We start from the raw sequence: 21089 nt of genomic DNA on the forward strand, positions 1-21089 counted from the left end.
TCTCATCACTCATCCTGCCAACCCTGACTCCTCCCATCAGCAGAAATATTAGTGAAGAGTCAAGATGATTTTTCCATGCTCTCTGGATTTGTTGAGTTTGGGGGCTTTTCTATGTTTTAAATAAACAAGATTATACTACATACTTTCCCTATGACTTTTCCTACAGCAACATGTCTTAGAAGAGTTTCCATGCCAGTAGATATAGCTATATGTATCCAGAACTACAAATTATGACATTATCTAAATGTGACAGTGTAATCAATAAACGTCCCTTCTAATGGACCTTTAAGTCACTTCCCGTTTTTCACAATGAAAATACTGCTTTGCCAAGCATTCTTTTTTTTTCAATTGGAGGCTAACTTCTTTACAATAATATATTGGTTGGTTTTGCCATACATTGACATGAATCTGCCCCGGGTGTACATGTGTTCCCCTTCTTGAACCCCCCTCCCACCTCCCTCCTCCCCATATCCTCCCTCCAGGTCACCCCAGTGCACCAGCCCCGAGCATCCTGTATCATGCGTCGAACCTGGACTGGTGATTCATTTCACATATGATAATATACATGCTTCAATGCCATTCTCCCAAATCATCCCACCTTCGCTCTCTCCCACAGAGTCCCAAAGACTGTTCTATACACTTGTATCTCTTTTACTGTCTCGTATACCGGGTTAAGGTTACCATCTTTCTAAATTCCATATATATGCGTTAGTATACTGTATTGATGTTTTTCTTTCTGGCTTAGTTCACTCTGTATAATAGGCTCCAATTTCATCCACCTCATTAGAACTGATTCAAATGCATTCTTTTTGATGGCTGAAAAATACTCCATTGTTTATATTTCACACCAGTCAGAATGGCTGCTATCCAAAAGTCTACATGCAATAAATGCTGGAGAGGGTGTGGAGAGAAGGGAACCCTCTTACACTGTTGGTGGGAATGCAAACTAGTACAGCCACTATGGAGAACAGTGTGGAGATTCCTCAAAAAACTGGAAATAGAACTGCCATATGATCCAGCAATCGCACTCCTGGGCATACACACCGAGGAAACCAGAATTGAAAGAAACACATGTACTCCAATGTTCATTGCAGCACTGTTTATAATAGCCAGGACATGGAAGCAACCTTGATGTCCATCTGCAGATGAATGGATAAGAAAGCTTTGGTACAAACACTCTTGTACATATATTTATGTGCATATATGCCAGTGTTTTTGTAGGAGAAATTTCTGAAGATAACATTTCTGGGGCCATAGTAATATGCGCATTTTGAAAAATTGAAAGCTACTATCAAATTGTGCTGAAAAAAAGGATTTACTACTTTGTATCAACAGCATGAAAAGATTCATTTCTCTGTACTCATTATACTTTACATTTTCACTCTTAGTTTTTGGCAATCTGTCCAAGTACTGTTAAATAATTATTTCTTAAATTCACATTTCCCTGAGGATCTGAAAGACACTTTTATATATACATTGGCTATATCAATATCTTCTTCTATAACATGTCCTATCATAACACTTCATTGATAAGCCATGAATTTTCTCCTTAATCCCATGAATCTGATGTAGGAGCTCTATATTGGTTATGAACATGCATCTCTTGTATTACATATGCATTTTCCTTTTAATTTTGTGGTACTCTTATTAAATTTTTTTACATGGTTTTGTATTTTTACATGGTTAAATGTGAGATTTACAAAACATGTACTTTATTAACATGTTAAATGACAAAATCTAGAGGTTGGTCTAGTAACTACTGTTACTTCATAGTTACAACCGTAGATAATATTTCAAGATATCTGCAAAGACTATAATGTGCTAAGAAAACAGCTAAATCTGTTGGTGAAAAAGTCCATATTCTGCTAATTCTACTGTGGTGTGCCACTTCATAATGGAAATAAACAGTAAATTTCAGATGGAGTCAATTGAAAAATAAAGACATAATTGTTTCCCATCCAAGTTGGCAAACTCCTTGGTCTAAAGTAATCCCTTTATTGAATGGTTTCCTAACTACTTTCCTACAAAGTTAACTATTTCTTCCTTTGTGATCCCACAGCTGTCTACACTTGCACTTACAGAGTGTTCATGCCAAGGGATTCACTTTCCTTATCTCATTTCCTCCCAAAGACAGTCAGCTGCTGGAGGAAAGGACTAGTGTTAAAAAAAAAAGAGAGAGAGAGAGAAAGAGACAATGCTCCACTCAAAATCCTGACTATAACAAGCCAGTGTGACTCACAGGCTGGAAACTCAGTGTAAGACAGATGGTTAGCAAACAAATGAAATTATACCTGGAAAATATGTAATTGGAATTTGTTTTCAAAATCTATGCATATTATCATATCTGTGGTCCTTATTTTATCTTGGTGCTAAGCTTCCATCTCCAAAGACTAAGTCAGTGCTTCCTGGTTTTCTGGTGTTTTTTGTTAAGTTTTGTCTCTCTAAGGAGCTTTTTTTTTTTTCTGCATTTATCCTAATTTCTCACTTCATGAAATTTAAGGATATTCTATATATCTCTATTTATGTATAGTGATCCTTTGGAGAGCAAAAAAATTGTCATTTTTATTTACTTTCACAAATGAATTTTTGCCAGAGGCAAAACCCATTACCACTCTTTTAAAGATGTATAGAGTGGATGAAATTCTATGAATGATTAAACATATTTGTATTCTCAGACACAGAAATCACAAAACATTCTGTTAGTTGCCCAGAAACAACTAGGTCTTATCCTCCTTATTCCTACAAGCCAAGAAGTTATAAAACCAAAGAATACAGTATAAAGAAAAAATAGAGACATTTGAAAATATCACAGCTGAACTCTGTTCTTGCCACATAATACACTTTCTCTCTTCCACCAAATAATGTCTTTCACATGTTTATTACTCCATATGTCATTAAGAAAAGAACATGGGATGCCTGGGGTTATAATGGGCAAAAGGCACACACATACCACCAGTTTGTGAAGTCTCTTTGAACTTTTCCAGCATTTTAGAAAAATGACTCACTCTTGTTGGCAAGGACAAAAATAAAGAGGCACCGCAGCACTGACAGTCCTTTGATATTAGGGTGCTTTTAAAAGAAAAGATGCTAAGTCTTTGTTGGAATCATGTACTAAAATAGAATGGAAAACCTCAGTGACTTAAAAGCTGAATGGAAATTGGTTTGATCATATTTTAAAACTTTAGCCAAGATTTCTTCAATATGATAACATGGAATATTCAAAAGATTTCTGCATTAAAAGTAGTAACCTGCTGATGTTCTGAGACCCCAAAAGATAAGACTCTGAATCAGTTGTCTTAGAAGCAGAGATTATAATAGTTCATGAACTGATTAACCACCACAAACATTTTAATACATATAAAGTTCATTTTAAAACCACACAAAGTATAAAATATATTTCATAACATAAAACTAAGCTGAAAAATGGTAAAGCTCTCTGTATTTGCTGGCAAACAGCATGATGTGCATAAAAGATTTCAGGAAAGTTCTTTCTTTTATTTTTGAACTCCTTTGCAGCAGAGCACCCTTTATCCAAATTAAAAAAAAAACTGTGAATAAATTTATCAGAGTTAACATAAGTTTATTTGCTTACAAATATTTTGTTTGTACTGAAAGAATTATGTCAGTCTTCATTAGACTGTCATGTTTTGTTTTCTGTTTGAGGGTCTCACTGTTTATTTACAAAGCATCTTGTTTTATAAAAAATAGTTCTTTTATTTATTAGAAAACATAAATACCCATTTATGGACAACAAAGTTATTATGGTTTTAAGGGTTGGTGAGAGGAAAGGGCATAAATAACGGCCACACCAGGCTGAATCTGGGTGACAGTCTCCTGAGCTGAACTGTTGAGAGGAACAGTCTTGCTCCTCAGTCTCCACACTTGCTGGTCAATAGCCACTGGGCTAACGAATGAGCAAATTTTACTGACTGCTAATCCAGACAGGTGAAGCCCTCTCCTCTCTATCAAATGCAGCATACGTACCCAACACTCCAGACATTTTATACTCTCTTCATCTGGGTGATCTCTCAGCCTTGTTATTGTGAGTAACAGGATTGGCAGGGGAGGGCAGGCACACAGAAGTCTGGCTCAGACCCCTATTTACCCTCCCCTCTCATGGTGCCCTGCGACAGAGCATAAATGGTGGATCCTGTGGAGGAAGCTGGAATTACCTGATCATCAGTCTTCTCTAAGTGAACAGATCTCACCATTATGCCTCCATCCTGCTGACCTCCGTGCCCAGAAGTAGGCACAGTCTCAGCTCCTGCACTCCCTAACTCCACATGGCTCTGAGCATCCCCTGACTCAGACATGCCCTTTCTGGATCCCCTCAAACCTTCTACCACTTGAAGAGTCCATGTCCATCATCAGGAAAATCCCTTGTGCTCCCATCCTCTTCCCTGAATGTTCCCTTCACCCTAGTGAACACACGATCACACCAGGACATGCATGGCTTACCTGGACACCCTTCTGAGTGACAGTTGACTTTCTCTCACACTTCTCAGGCCTGCCGGCTGGCAGTGAAATACATGTTCTCTCTGCTGCTTCCAGGCTGTGTGCCCTTCCTCCATCTTAAAAACCAAGGTCCCCTTGAGGCACATGTCTCCAGACACACAAGCTTATTATAGTATCCACTATATCCAGTAATATGCAGGAGACTCAGGTCCAATGCCTGGGTTGGGAAGATTCCCTGGAGAAGGGAATGGCAATGCACTCCAGCATTCTTGTCTAGAGAATTCCATGGAAAGAGGAGTCCAACAGGCTCCTCTTTCCACGGAATTTCAAAGAGTCAGACACAACTGAGCAACTTTCACTAGCACTAGCATAATCCAGTGGGGCTTTCCTGGTTGCTCAGCTGGTGAAGAATTTGCCTGCAATGCAGGAGACCTGGGTTCACTCCCTGGATTGGTAGGATCCTCTAGAGGAGGGCATGGCAACCCACTTCTTGTCTGGAGAATCCCCATGGACAGAGGAGCCTGGTGGGCTACAGTCCATAGGGTCTCAAGGACTGAGCAACTAAGCACAGCACAGCAGAACATATCCAGTAATACTCCCCTTTATTCCTAGAATATTTTTGCTATGGTTCTGTCTTCCTCTTGGTCACTAGTCTGATTGAGTTTAGAAATTTCACTTAATTGACTCACCTAAAACCCTGAGGAGGGTCCATGCCTGCTCATGTCCGAAAATCCTGTCTTCTCATGTTCTTCCATCTTCACACCCTACAACCCCTATTCATCCTAACCTGCGACTGCCAACCCACTCAAGCAGCCCCGCTCCAACCACCTCGGACAGCCATCACTCCCTCCCTGCACCCTCACTGCTCTCCTTCCGGCATTTAGATTCCACGGTCCACTGCCAAAGTCGCCCCGTAGCCAATCTCTTAGTTCCATCGCGCCAAAGTTGATTAAATCCAACAAAATGGCTAAATATAATCGCAATTATCCTGGCTCTTTTCCCTTAAAACACATCATCACCACTTTAGTGGCCATTGAAGCTGCCTGGTGTCCAACATCTCTCTGCTATAGGGACATTTCCATTTGAGGAGACCCATTGGAGATCTACAAGCTTCCCTTATAACTCAAATGGTAAAGAATCTGCCTGCAACGCAGGAGACCCCAGTTTGATTCCTAGGTAGGGAAGATACAGTGGATAAGGGATAGGCTATGCACGCCAATATTCCTGGGCTTCCCTGGAGGCTCAGTTGGTAAAGAATCTGCTTGCAATGTGGGAGATCTGGGTTCAATTCCTAGATTGGGAAGATCCCCTGGATGAGGGTATGAAACTCAATCCAGTATTCTTGCCTGGAGAATCCCCATGGACAGAGGAGCCAGGCTGCAGGCCATGGGGTCGCAAAGAGTTGGACACGACTGAGTGACTAAGTATAGCATAGCACATTGGAGATCTCTGTTTAAATGACTTCATGCTCTCCATCACCAGCACCTTGCTAATGGCCTTCATTCTCACTTCCCTTATTTCTCTAAGAAAATAAAATATAATCAGAAGGGAACCCAAACCCCCAACACCTCTGCATGGGTGACCACACATCTACACCTTTCCTGCTGAGTTCTGGATCCCAACCTCCCCCAACGCTACTCCAGGACTCTACTCCTGCAATCACGCCACTCAGCAGGCATCACTGATGGCCCCTTTTCATTCCTTCAGGATGCAAACATGCTATGAGTTCTCAATCAATCAATCAACAATGATCTCCAGTGAAACTACATTCTCCTGCACCACCCCACATTTCTGGGACGCAGCAAAAATTCCCAGAGGAGTTGTATGCAAATAGTCACCTCTTCTCTTTATATTCTCCTCCATTACAACTGCTTGTCAAGATCACCAATGAGCTGCTCACTGCTTGTGGTCAATTCTTAGCCCATTTGACAATAGGTATCATTCCATCCTTCTTGAAATGTCATTCTCCTTGCTTCCAGGGTACAGCACTCTCCTAGTTTTTCTCCTTTCTGTCTAGCTGTTCCTCCTCAGTCTCCTTGCTGACTTCTCTGGATGGACTGTCCCAGAGCTCACAGATCTCTCCTCTATCACATTCAATATACTGATCATGTGTCTAGTCTTAAACACCATCTGTTTCTGGATGACCCTCAAATTCACATCTCCAGCTCCAATCTCCTTCCTGAATCTCAGAATCACACTCCAAGGGCCTCATTGTCATCTCACTCTGATATTCTGTAGGTATCTCACACTTAACATGACCCTGGATCAACTCCTGACTTATTGTCCCAAACTTGTTTCTCCCAGGTTCCATAATTTAGCACCCGCACCTTGATTCCCCCAATTACTTAGGCCAAATAGAGTTGGAAATGGCAACCCACTCCAGTATTCTTGCCTGGAAAATTCCATGGGCTGAGGAGTCTGGAAAACTGCAGTCCATGGGGTAGCAAAGAGTTGGACATGACTGATCAGCTGAGCACACATGCACACACTCAAGCCAAAATCCTTGGAGAGGGTTTCTCTGGCACTACCCACATCCAACCTGCCAGCAAATCCTGTCTCCTTGCCTACAAGCAGCATGGTTTCTGAGTCTGAGTTCTCTCTGCATCCACCTGTGCTGAGAGTACGGGCTGAGCCTCCACCATCTCTCACCTGCATCTCTGTATTAGTAACAGCCTCCTAAGAGCTCTCCATGCGGGAGCTCTTGCCTCATCACCACCCCCAACACCACCAGACAGACCACCCCTCCACACGGTGCCAGGATAAAGAGGATCATACCATTTACTCGTCTCAAAAGCCTCCATGCACACTCGTTCACACTCAGGGTAGAATGCAAACTCCTTGCTGTGGTCTACGAAGCCATGCCTCAGCTATAGCCCTTGGAAACCTCTCCAGACTCAACCCCACTTACTGTTCAATCCTCCTCCAGCTCCTGGTTCTATGACAGGCACAGCAAGTGGGCTCCCACCTCAGGGTGTCTGCACTTGCTGTCTCTTCTGCCTGGATGACTGGTCCCACAGAATAGCCGAGGCACCCGACTCCTTCACTCAGGTCTCTGACCAGTGTCACCTCCTCCGAGAAGAATCCCCTGCCCACCTCATCTGATAGGGCAATGCCTGTCACTCATCTTGTTCTAACTACTCACAGCATTTGTCAACATGTGTCAGCCCTTATTTGCTCCCTTAGTATCTTTCTCACCCAGTAGAATGGCTCCCTGAAGGAAGGGGCTTTGGCCCACTGTCATCTCTAGAACTTAGAATAAGTCTGGAAGCTAGAGGTGCTTCAATAAATAAATCTTTGCCAAATGAGTGTGAGACTCGTCTTCTTGCTCTGAGAAAACCTACCCCATGTAAACAGGAACTTCATAATTTCTCCAGGGGATTTGGGATAGAAAGTAAATGTTCCACCATACTTTCACAGGAAAGAAAGGAAAATGTTTTTTTTTAACACATATAATTCATTTTTCATGTTCCTCCCTGGACACCCTAGGACAGCCTCCAATAGCTGATTGCTGCAAGTAAACCTCCTCAGGCAGAGGTCACCTGCCCTCAGTCTGAACTTGCCCATGTCCCACAAGCAAGATGAAAAAAAACCGACTGTAGAATTTTCAATGAAAAAAAAATATCATTCACCTGCCTGAAGAAAGACTAAACATCTCACACGGTAAAAGTCAGGAAAAGAGATTAATTATTAAATTCATGGTGGATATAAATATTTCTTAAATAACTCTTTTAACAATCTCCATTGTCCTGTCACAAAGAACTCAGACTTCTTCTCCAATCATCAGTCTGACTCCCCTGTATCAGATATGTGGTACCAGCTCTTTATAAATCACCAAGATTTCTCAGGAAATAGAAATGATCTAAAAGTCTAATCCATAATTACTTACAAGAAAAATTCAAAAGTTAAAGAGGTTATCTTTAAAGCTTTCATCAGGGCTCTAAAATTGAAATATTTTTATCAGGGCCAACACATTCCTGGGAAAGAAACATAGAGTTCAGTTCAGTTCAGTCACTCAGTCGTGTCCGACTCTCCGCGACCCCATGAATCACAGCACGCCAGGCCTCCCTGTCCATCACCAACTCCCGGAGTTCACTCAAACTCATGTCCACAGAGTCGGTGATGCCATCCAGCCATCTCATTCTCTGTCATCCCCTTCTCCTGCCCCCAACCTTTCCTAGCATCAGAGTCTTTTCCAGTGAGTCAACTCGTCGCATGAGGTGGCCACACTCCAATTCACACCAAAAGTTAAATACACACAACAGTTACCACAGACCATGTGCAAGAGAATTCCTTGCTTTACAAAGAGGGAAGGTCAGTGTCAGACCTGTTTCTGGAATTTCCACTTACAGAAGACAGTCCCTTACACACGGTGCTATTTAATCCTCAGGACAACCCTGGAAACAGGCCCTGTCATCACCTCCACTTCACACATTAGGAACCTGGGTCAGAGCGAGGCCAGGGAGCCCTTCTAAAGCACAGGGCCAACTGAAGCACAGGGACAGGGCTAGGGCCTGAGCCCAGGCGCCCCGGCCCAGAGAACACGTCTCCACCCGGCCACCCCACAGCCACTTATGGCCCACACCACGGCCTCTCAAAGACACTGGGAAACGACCGGTTAACGAAGAGAAGTCAAGTAAATTGATTATATTTTCTCTTTGACCACTTCACATATAATTTGCTATCAACTATTCCAAATTAGAGGATTAACTTTTCCTCTCATCAAAAACGTTTTGGCCGTGGCGGTAGATAATCACACCTACACAAGTGACACATCTGACAGAGGCCGACTGGACCAGACACACACACAGCAAACGTGAGCACAACGAAGAGATCCAAAGAAATACATCATCTCAGAGTCAGTATCCTGGTTATGATATTATAGTCCAGGTTTGCAAAAGGTTACCATTGAGGGAAACTGAGTAATGTCAACACATCTCTCTGTATTATTCCTCATGATGATGTGTAAAGCAACGATAATCTCAATAAAAATTTCAGACACAGGGACTTCCCTGGCAGTCCAGTGGTTAAGACTTTGCACTTCCAGTGCAGAGGGCACAGGTTCAATCCCTGATCAGGGAACTAAGATCCCACATCCTGCAAAGCGCAGCTCCCCCCCCCAAAAAAAAATTCAGATACAAATTATTAAAAACTACCTATCTTGAGAGGTGTTCGCTGCTTGGAAATCTACTTTGGAACAGATTTGGATTTTCCCTGCTGAATTTCAAACTGCTTGTTGTTCCTAACAAGATGCAGCTTTAGGAAACTCCTGCTAACTTACCTCCCACTCCCAGTCTCTCCCCCTCCCTCCAAGGGACCCCTTACATAAAATATCTTGGTGGTTTTTATAACAAGGTCAAAGTCCTTACCAGGGCCCAGCTCGCTCTCTCTCTCCAGCTCCAGAGGCCTGTTCCTTCCAGCTTCACCAGGCTCTCCAACTCTTCTGCCTAATACTTTTCTGCCCACTCTTCAAATTTCAGTTCCATAAACAATACTTTCTTGGGCAAGACCTGCCTGTCCTCCCCATCCTCAGTCCTCATCCTCAGGCAATGGCATACACTATTCTCTGTAGGGCTCATTGAAATGTAAATTTAACATCCACCTACGTAATTGTCTGGTCAATACTCACCTACTCACTGGACCTAAAGTCCATGGAGAAGGAGTCACGTTTACATTTCCTCAACTCTGCACCCACACACAAGACACTTCCACCGATAGAAGACTTTTAATGAAGTAACATCAAAAATTAAAAGTAGTTTTTAAAAAATGGTAACTTTTGCCTTTCTATATTGGGGAAGGGGGTGGGATTCTGCAAATAATATGTATGATATAATTTGTCATTGAAACATCTAAGAAACTGGAAAGAATTCAGTAATACTCTAGTCAAGGCTAAGGTTTTTCCAGTGGTCATGTATGGATGTGAGAGTTGGACTGTGAAGAAAGCTGATCGCCGAAGAATTGATGCTTTTGAACTGTGGTGCTTGAGAAGACTCTTGAGAGTCCCTTGGACTGCAAGGAGATCCAACCAGTTCATTCTAAGGGAGATCAATCCTGGGTGTTCATTGGAAGGACTGATGCTAAAGCTGAAACTGCAATACTTTGGCCACCTCATGCGACGAGTTGACTCACTGGAAAAGAGTTTGATGCTGGGAGGGATTGGGGGCAGGAGAAGAAGGGGTCGACAGAGAATGAGATGGTTTGATGGCATCACAGACTCGATGGACATGAGTTTGAGTGTACTCCAGGAGTTGGTGATGGACAGGGAGGCCTGGCGTGCTGCAATTCATGGGGTTGCAAAGAGTCAGACATGACTGAGCAACTGAACTGAACTGATTCATATTTTTAAATGGAATTACTTTTTTCCTAAATTTATCTTGGTTTTTCCCATATCTCCATTCCATAGGTAATAAAAAGGTTTAAAAAATGCAAATATAAAATCATTTTTAAAATTAACTTTCTCTCTGTGCTTTGTGCTTAGTCACTCAGTCATGTCCGAAGTCCATGTGACCCCACGGACTTCCTGCCAGGCTCCTCTTTCCATGGGATTCACCAGGCAAGAATACTGGAGCGATTGCCATGCCCTCCTCTAGGGGATCTTCCCAACTTCAGGGATCTTACCCAGGTCTCCGGCACTGCAGGAAGATTCTTTAATTCTGATAAATTAGCTTTATTTCTTCTCAAACCTTTGATCCACAAGTAAAAAGATGAAAATGTATATAAATGAGATTTTTTTATTATTGTTAAAATAATAATAAGTGGAATTTTCAGGCTTGTTATTAAACAAAAGCCAATAATGATTATTCTCCTTACAGAAATGTATTTGTTTTTACTTTTGTGATCATCACTGTTACATTTTTATTAGCTTCTTCATAGCATCTGTGACTATACAAAAACTATTACCATGCATATTAAAAAGCAGAACATTACTTTGCCAAAAAAGTTCCATCTTGTCAAAGCTATGGTTTTTCCAGTAGTCATGTATGGATGTGAGAGTTGGACTATAAAGAAAGTTGAGTGCTGAAGAACTGATGCTTTTAAACTGTGGTGTTGAAGAATACTCTTGAGAGTCCCTTGGACTGCAAGATCAAACCAGTCAATCATAAAAGAAACCAGTGCTGAATATTCATTGGAAGGACTGATGCTGAAGCTGAAGCTCTAATACTTTGTTTGACCACCTGATGCAAAGAACTGACTCACTGGAAAATATCCTGATGCTGGGAAAGATTGAAGGTAGGAGGAGAAGGGGATACTAGAGGATGAGATGGTGGGATGGCATCACCGACTCAATGGACATGAGTTTGAGCAAGCTCCGGGAGTTGGTGATGGACAGGGAAGCCTGGCGTGCTGCAGTCCATGGGGTTGCAGAGTCGGACACAACTGAGTGACTGAACTGAACTGACCCCTCCTACTGCTAGAAAAAGGTTAGGGGAGGCTTCCCTGGTAGCTCAGCTGATAAAGAATCCACCTGCAATGCAGGAGACCCTCGTTCGATTCCTGAGTTGGGAAGACACCCCCAGAGAAGGGATAAGCTACCCACTCTAGTGTTCTTGGGCTTCCCTGGTAGCTAAGTCAGTAAAGGATCTGCCTGCAATGTGGAAGAGCTGGGTTCGATCCCTGGGTTAGGAAGATCCCCTGGAGGAGGGCATGACCACCCACTCCAGTATTCTTGCCTAGGGAATCCCCACGGACAGAGAGGCCTGGCAGGTTACAGCCCATGGAGATGCAGAGGGGGGCACGACTGAGCGACTAAGCACAGCACTACCAAAAAAGAGTCACACTGTCTAGCAGACGCGTTTGGATGTTGGAGGCAGCACACTCCTCACTTGGCTGTGCTACTCCATTCACCAAATGATTCAAAGAGCTGCCAGTTTTGAGTGGGACCCAGACTAAAGAGGCCTCTGCAATAGGTTCAGGCTGCTGTGTAAGCTGGCCTCTCTCTTGGGCCTCATGACTCCGCAGATCCAGGGGGCCTAAAGTTTAAGTGGCAAAGCCAGAGGCTAGAGCCTTCAGAAGGGCCCTGCAGGGGACTCACAACACAGACGCTCAGGATTTGGGAGCAAAGTTCTGCTGCCATCTGCAGATAATTACTCTCCTTTAGAGAAATAGCTCCTGGCTGCTGCTGGACCATAACAGACACTAGACACTTAACCACGAGCCACCAAGTTCCCATGTGACCTGAGCCATCCATCATGACCTGGGGTGCTGCCTGACCCTCCACACAGTGAAGCAGGGCATATACAGCAGTGATATACATAGGATCAAACCAGCCCCAAATGCCCACGGTCCTCACTCCACCCCACCCCACTCCTGATTCGTTACCTCCTCTTTCCTAGCCCACACCTCTGACCTCATGGGCTATTCCATTCAACCCTCTGGTGAGAGACAGAGAGCCCAGGCTATTTTGATAGTCCTGCATGATCTGCAGGCACTATCCAAGAGTAGAGGGCTCCATCCCTCCAGCCCCTTTCTGGGACATCTAAGTGGTGAAGGGAAATCCTGCCAACGGACAGAATTGAGAGTACTGCCTCTGGTTGTTCATTTTGCTTGAAGGTGAAATGGCCAGAGATACGAGTTCATACTGCTTCATGGGCTGTAACCAACGGCTTGGCTGGATGGTGAGGAACTTGGAAGGATATGACAAGAAAACTGGTAAGGAGGAGGGAAGAAGTATGTCTCTGAAAACTTAAAGATATCTGTGTCCACACAAATGCTCATCAAAGGGTTATCTCAGGGCTTTAACACTCAAGAAGACAGGATAACCTGTTGTGTAGATACCAATCAGCCTCTTTCCCCTGCCATTGCCCAAAGGGCTCATGAACAACGTGACCACAGTACTGATCCGGTACTGACCACAGCACTGATCCAGTGACCGAGTAGTTGTGAGACACACACACAACACAAATACAAAGTCTATCAGGCCAGCTGTCATCACGCTTTTCTGCTCATGTTTATATATATCACTTATTATACAGTTTGATACTATAACTCAGCATTATCACTACACAGAAGAGAAAGAACACAAATATCTGTTGTTTACATATTTAATAGAAAGGAGAACCAAACTTCTAACAAATATTAACTTGTCAAGAAATTAAAGAAGCTCTACTAAAGAAGCTCAAAGAGTCAGAAGCTGGGTTTCATTTCACATTTCTCAAGAGGGAAAAATCTAAATTCATCCAAATAATCCTGAATCACTTCTGAAACTAAATAGGATCTATGTAGACCCTGTGTGTGCCAGGAAAAACTGTTAGGAGAAAAAGAAGCAGTATTTTTTTTACTTATTACAAATATGAGTATGATGAATCAAGGCAGCTGGAGGTCCTTTTATTTGCTGATCACAGAAGCATCATGCTCAGCATAATAGTTTTACAATTACCAAAAGGACATGGGTAAGCACTGCTACTTAAAGCAGTGTGGAAGACCAGGTATTCTAAAAAGCTCCTAGGCAACGGTTCAGACAGACACCTGGGCTGACCACAACAAGCATGATGATTGCTTGTCTCATGGTCACTTGGAAACTAAAGCCCAGGTCTGGTGCCAGAAGGTGGTAACATCAAGGAGACAGGAGCTGGCCCCTTGGAGGCAGCCACACCTGCAACCCTTGCAGGCAAAGGTGGGGAGTCAAACCTGAGAACCCCGCATCAAGCCAAGACTCCTGGAGGAAACATTTTTGCCTTTAATAGGGGTCCTGAGGGGGTCCATACTGGGACTTCAGAGCACTGCCTAGTAACACAACACACCCAGGGACCATGTGGCCTCCTGGACGTGAAAAGGGGGAGGGGAGTCAAAGATGACCTCAAGATGACTGTACTTTGGAAATCACAAAAATGTGTCTACCTTTTCTAGCAAAACAAGGGTTAGAGGCTGCTTCAAAATTTCCAGAAACAATTTCCTTCAGCACTAACCCAGAACCATGCAACAGGAGCTCTTCTGACAAGCAGACCCCTTGGGTCAGGCATTGGAACCTAGTCAAAGAAGGACCTGCACACTTCAAATTGTCTTCCCACCATGAGCTGTCAGGATCACCTTCAGCAGCAACAAACCAGGCACTGATGCAGACCAACAGACCCCTGTTTACAGCAAACAGAGCTGTATGGTTCCTTTTATAGTTAATTCCTTATTCCAGCTGGAATTAATTTGGGCATATGGTTTAATTTGAGACTCTAACTTGATTTTATTCCAAGTACTTAACCAGTTTTTTTCATCCAGGGATGGAGGATCCAAGTCACAAAGGAAAAGAGAGAAAGATCTAACCACACACACTAAAAAAAAAAAAAAATCCTTTAAACCTCTACATGAAAAGCAAATATAAAATGAAAAAGCAAAAGACATACTAAAGAGAACTAAAGAACAAATACAAAAGATTACAACTCATAAAAAAAAAACTGTTTCTAATCGATTTGAACAACACTGACATCCTGCAGAAAAACCGGCAACAATAAGAACAGTAGCTCACAGAAGCCTAAACAGAAAAACCAGGAAGAAATGTGAAGCCCGACTGGTCTGAGGTTTAAACAATCGAACATTTTTACATATTTGAAATCTTCAAATAAAATAAGATCAGTCCCTAGGTTTTCAGAGAAAGTGTTATTGCATACTGGTTATTCTGAATGTCACCTAGCTCCAGTGTATTTTTAACAATCTGCAAGTACCAGTAATATTTACATGAATAAATATTTAGAAAGTCAATTCTGAAGATGGATGTTTGGCGCAATTGTTCAGAACACTGCATGATTATGGCAGTAACGGGAGTGGGGGTCTGAGACCTCCCTGGAAAGAGAACCCACCATGAGGAGGACGATTACCTCACAGCCTGCAGCTCCGGAGCCTTTAAAGTCCGCCTCACACCCGGGCCCAGGCCGCACCCTTCTCAAGCCGCTCTCAGCAGGGTAACCCTCCGCAGGGCAGCGTTCCTTCTGGGGCCTCCCGATGGTCTGGTCAAGACTCTGCAGGCGCTTGTTCCGTCTGAGCCCCTTCCATCCCGTTCTGCCTCCTGCCTCTCTCCCTTCACAGCCCGTCCTCTGTCTCAGCGTCTCTGCCCACCTGCTCCTGCTCACGGGCTTGTATCCTATGCGGGCTTGTCTCCCAGTGGTTCTCCTGCCTGTCCAATTTCATCACAGATTCTGCTTTCCAGAGCACCTGAACTAGTTTAGTCATCATCAATGCTATTTTGTGGCTTTCATCTTCTTTTATAAGAAGGGAATAGTTACTTTAGATATCAGTTCAGTTCAGTCGCTCAGTCGTGTCCGACTCTCCGCGACCACATGAATCACAGCACGCCAGGCTCCCTTTAGATATATGGCACATTAAACTTCATGAATGCTGAGCAACTGCTTATTAACAAAAGAATCTGTATAGCAAATACTATTACAAATACTGCTAGGTTTCATACACGAAAACTATTAAATGATCTAACAAATGTAACTTATGAGGATGAAATATTAAGTAGAAATTATAGTTGTTTTCATACAGAGCAATGATTTTACACATTCTCACGTTTCAAACAGCGCTGATACATACACATACACGTACTTTCCAGGTTACTGGTGTATTCACCATAACACACTCAAGTCTTCCAAAGGAAATGATTTTGATCAGAGAAATAAGTCAGCAATCTACTTAATAACCACAAATCAAGGCTTAAAAATAATCAAGTTCTACAGTTGAACTGGGTAATTAGTATATCTGTAGTTTGAGTTATATTAATTATCAGACAAAGATTTATTTATTTTGTTTCTATAGCATCTTGGATAGACAGCCTGAAAAAACTGCAAAGTAGGTAAAGCTCCACTTGACAGCCTCTGCCTCAGTTTTAATCTTTCAAAGTTCTCAGAGGCCTCCCTCTCCATCTCACTGCTACTTAGAGGTTGAAACCAGGCTCTTCCCTTGTCATTCACATCAATGTGCCTTTCAGGTCAACCTCACCTCCTGAAACATTAGTTTCAGGCTTCAGGCTTTTTCCTTCAACCAGTCCCCAAATACAGGTGTTCTATTATCTTCTGACTATTTTTCTCTTTGATAAATGTGAGGATCATTCATGTCACTAAGAGATACCATTCATAATACACTTGTTTTGCAGGAAGAAAATAATCTGAGCTCCAGTTAAACTTGTCCTGCCAAGGTAACCCTGTGACCTGGAGCTGAAGGGATTAAAACAAAGCCTCAGTGATTTGATAAGTAAAATATAGCTGACTTCAGCTTTTATGCTGACTGTGGCTTTCTAACTATTCCTTGTCAAAATGTGTTATTGCTGACTTTGTCTCCAAAAATGTTAATGGGAGGTAGCTGCTAAAGAATTGCGTGAAGACAAAAATTTTAAATAAAAGAGATGTAAGATAAACATTTGTCTTTAAACATATTAGAAGCCCAGTGTAGGAAACACTCTCCATAAGTCTTAAAAATCCCAGCCACTGATAAACTTACCAGGTCTAGCCCTACTTTCTCTTGTTGATGTTCATTTGATCACATCTGATTTCCTCCTTAGAATTTATTAATTTAGCCACCATTTAATCTCAGTAACATACCTACTGGGGAGAAGGAAATGGCAACCCACTCCAGTGTTCTTGCCTGGAGAATCCCAGGGACGGGGGAGCCTGGTGGGCTTCCGTCTATGGGGTCACACAGAGTCTAACACAACTGAAGTGACTTAGCAGCAGCAGCAACATACCTACTGGAGAAAGGTCCAGGCCAGCTCCTGAGATTAACTGAATCTGGACCATTTTATATAAACAAAGAATCATCTGACTCCCTAAATTGTCATGGGAGGTATCAAAGGATGGAAGAAAGGGGAATGGAAAAATTAGACTTTCAGAAATGACTTGGATCCTGTCTTTTAACATATAAGACATTGTGTCATATAAGTTTCCCACCATCTCTGTAAGTGATCCTTGTTTTTCAGATGCTTTTCACAGATACTATTTCACATAATTGTCAAAACAACCCTGGGCTGTAGGTTTGTATTGGCACCACTCTGCAGATAAGGAAAAGTCTGCTGATGAGACTTTAGTGACTTAGGTGAGACCTACATTTACTGTGTGACAGACCAGGGCATTAACCCCAAACAAGAAGTCTTACTGCAGAGCCCGGCATCACACCACACCATCTGCGGTTCCTCTCATCACCATATGTCGCAGAAGCATGAATAGCTGCTTGTTTAATTCTAGAATGTAGTCATCTTTTGTTTCTTAGTCACATAGGATTAAAAAGGTTAAAAGTGATATACATGAGAAAAAATACAAGCATATCTAAAACCTAAGAAAATACATTTTCTGTAGCTGAACTGTAAGGTGTAATATTTTCTACTGGAAGAGAAAGCTATCTAATGAAAACTATAGTAGATAGACTCCTATAATAAGTGTCATTGCCTATAATCATATTTGAAATCTGGATAGTTTACATCTTTAGGCAACCACTTCTGTAAATATTAAATACATGAATTCATTTTAGTCTTTCCTTTAAATTGAACATTAATTCTCTGGATTATAAAGTAATTAGTCTTTGTTCTCCAGATTTCTGTACTTCTATGCTCTTTAAATAAAGCTTTTTTTTGTCCTTTGTTGAAAAGTTATCAAGAGTCTTTCCTCACTGTTATCATGTCTACACCATAAAACTCTCTTTTAATTTGCTGTTTCTAAAAGACTGGGAATTAGAAGCCAGACTCCCACATTAAAGTCATTAATGGAGCAGGCATTTATGGAGCTCCTTGTATTTATTACCAATAGTCTGGTGGGTGCTAATGACACAAGTTCCATGAGATGAAGTCTCAGGAATCCACAGTTTCACGGAAAAGATGAGTGCAGACAGGGAGGAATTCAATAACGGACTCCAGACCCTCATGCAGATCAGACAAGCTGCCAAGAGGCACAGGAGAGGGAGAAGCTAGCTCAGACTGAGAAACAGAATGAAGGGGTCCCGGGACTGCGACCTGAGCTGGATTTTTAAGAATATATTCAATTTTAAGCAAAAAAAAAAAAAAAAGAGAGAGAGAAAGTAAGGACATTACAAAGGAAAAATGCCTGATAAAAGGCATGAGGTAATGAAAGACTATGGCTTTAGAAGAACTAGAGTACTTAAAAAATATGAGTCAAATAAGGCTTCTGCAAAACGAACTTTGAGTCAAACCTCCAGGGAAAGAGCACGATGATTCGCAAATGGGCCTGTTGACATCAATTTTGGGTTCTCAGAGGCCTGCTTTCTTACTTACTGATTGCTTGTGTTTGAAACTACCATCTAACTGAGCTATAAGCAGGTAAACTGTCATTGCTACATAGGCCTATTTTGAATTGCAAATTTTTCTACTAATTAGCCTCAGCTTGCATGTAAGAACCTATTTACAGCTTCATTTATAACATATACAGACTTACTTATAACTGCAGCTCCCCAGAAAGAGCTCAGGAGGTCATGGACTTGGCGTTTTCTTCACCTACAGCCCTGAGACGCGGACTCGTACACAAATCACATTTATACAGCTTTCCAGCATGCAAATCATCTCCATGTCTATGACCTTCCTTTATCCTGCTCATGCAGCACAGGTGAAAGCAAGCCCACTTAAGTCAAGAAGTCCTGCCCCGCGCCTGCTTCCTCCACCTCCCATCTCTGTGGCCTCGGTGCCCTGGAAATGAGAGTTAAGAACCAGATCTGCCTTATCCCAAACACAGTCATGCAAACTTTCTCCACAAGGACCTTTTCAAATGAAATCAGCATCAGCAGTATTGATGATATTAGAGTATTTGTGCCAACACCTACGCCTGGCTTAGAGGATTCAAAGTGGAAAGTGACAACTTACCGTAATTATTCTAAGGTCCACAGAATTTCCTGGTGAGCTTGTTAAAACGTGCCCCACCCCCCACCTCCTACCGAAGGTTTCTGCTTCAGTAGGTCTGGGATGAGACCCAAGAACTTACAGTTCTAACAAGTTCAGCGATCCTGATGCTGCAGGTCCAGGGGCCACACCTTGAGAGCTACTGATCTGGAAAAGCAGTCCATCGATACCACATGCAGAAACATAACATCATGGTTATAATTACTGCAATTGCGTCTGCTTGCCCTGTGCTGTTATATTTAACCCTTTTGGTAAGTGTTTTTACCCGACATAAATCTGCAGTCAGATGCACAAACAAATGTTTGTTCAGATGAATTATTTTATGAAAACTACAGTTTTATCATCCTGCTAATTCAAATGAGTTAAAAGAAAAAATACACAGCACAGAAGGTGTGGGTAACTGCAGAGAGGTTAACACTAGCCACTTGGAAATTATTTATTTCAATTTACAACAAATTTCTTTGACCCAAACAGAAAAAGTAATTTGCTAAAATTTTAAACAAAATTTGCTGTTTAAATAGAAAATCAAACCTGTATTTCCAAAGAAATGGCATTTCCATTATAGAATCAAGTTACATGGTTCATAAACAGCATGCAGAAGCTGCAAGCTTCCAGAAGACAAACTAGAAAACAGCTGCTGGGGTACTTCTCCTCCTCTAAGTCCTAATCCCACTGTGAAGAGCCAGTTTGTACTATTTATAATATAAGCATGTCACAGTGTTACTCATTATGAAATGCACTGTTTGTTTTGAAGTTCAAAAGGTGATGGTTACCTGTGCAGGTCAGGGCTCATGAAGTTCTAGAAGTTGGTGAGTTCAATTTTGAGATAAAATGCCAACTCTTGTATATACCATCCTAATAAAATTAGAAATTTGTATTTAGATAGTTGTTGAATGATCTTCCATGTTACAATCACAGTACCTTCATAGAGTATATAAATATGTGTGTATAAACACACACACACACACACGTGCGTGTGTACTTAGTCATGTCTGACTCTTTGCAACCCTGTGGACTGTAACCCGCCAGGCTCCTCTGTCCATGGGATTCTCCTGGCAAGAATAGTGGAGTGGGTTGCCATTTCCTACTTCAGGGAAGAAATTCAATGTCTACTGCATTGGTAGGCAGGTTCTTTACCACGGAGCCACTTGGGAAGCCCATATATAGAAAAGTCTAAAGAAAATAAAACAAACTTGCTCCTCTGTTCAAAAAAGTTGATAAATTTTTTTGCTCACTGATTCTAAGGTTTCCTGCACTGAACGTGTTATTAGTCCAAATACAGTCCCCCGAGGTCACAGTTTCTCAGATGCATACACAGCACTCCTTAGATGTGTGCAAAGCAAATTACAAAAGAATTTAAAAACCATTATTATAGTACTTTGAGTTAATAAATCTTCACCCCACCCAAAAAAAAGGTCAAACAGAAACTCAACAACAAAAATTATTAAGCAAACTGTTTCCAAAATTGCAAAAAATTATATATATGTATAATGTAAGAGATTTCTAACAAGAAAACATCTCTGCAGTTAACTAAAGGAGGCTAAAGTTTTAAAGAATCATGACGAACTCCTATTTACCATGTGTGAAGAAAGCTACATCAGTGCAGCAGCGCCCATCGACATGACGCCACTTCACAATCAGGTTTGTCAGGGTGATGCTTCTTCTGAAGCACTTTCTTATCACAAAATGGGATCCCCTCAGCAGAATCTGTTAGGGAAACCCTTATTTAGAAGTCCTGGAAGGGAAGGTTAGAACTGAAGCAGATCCCAGGTGGTAAGACTCCTGCCTTCAAAGATCTCACCATTTTAAAGAAGAA

The 21089-nt window shown here is 42.0% G+C and overlaps 1 protein-coding gene across 1 annotated transcript in view; it reads right to left on the reverse strand.

Moving 5' to 3' along the window:
- The window catches only part of DCHS2 (dachsous cadherin-related 2), a 326960-nt gene that overhangs the window by 261035 nt on the left and 44836 nt on the right, over positions 1–21089 (reverse strand). The window lies entirely within an intron of this gene.

The sequence above is a fragment of the Moschus berezovskii genome, chromosome 19 (genome assembly GCF_049115385.1).
Source record: "Moschus berezovskii isolate FMDL1 chromosome 19, NW_MosBer_1.0, whole genome shotgun sequence".
Taxonomy (NCBI): Eukaryota; Metazoa; Chordata; class Mammalia; order Artiodactyla; family Moschidae; genus Moschus; species Moschus berezovskii.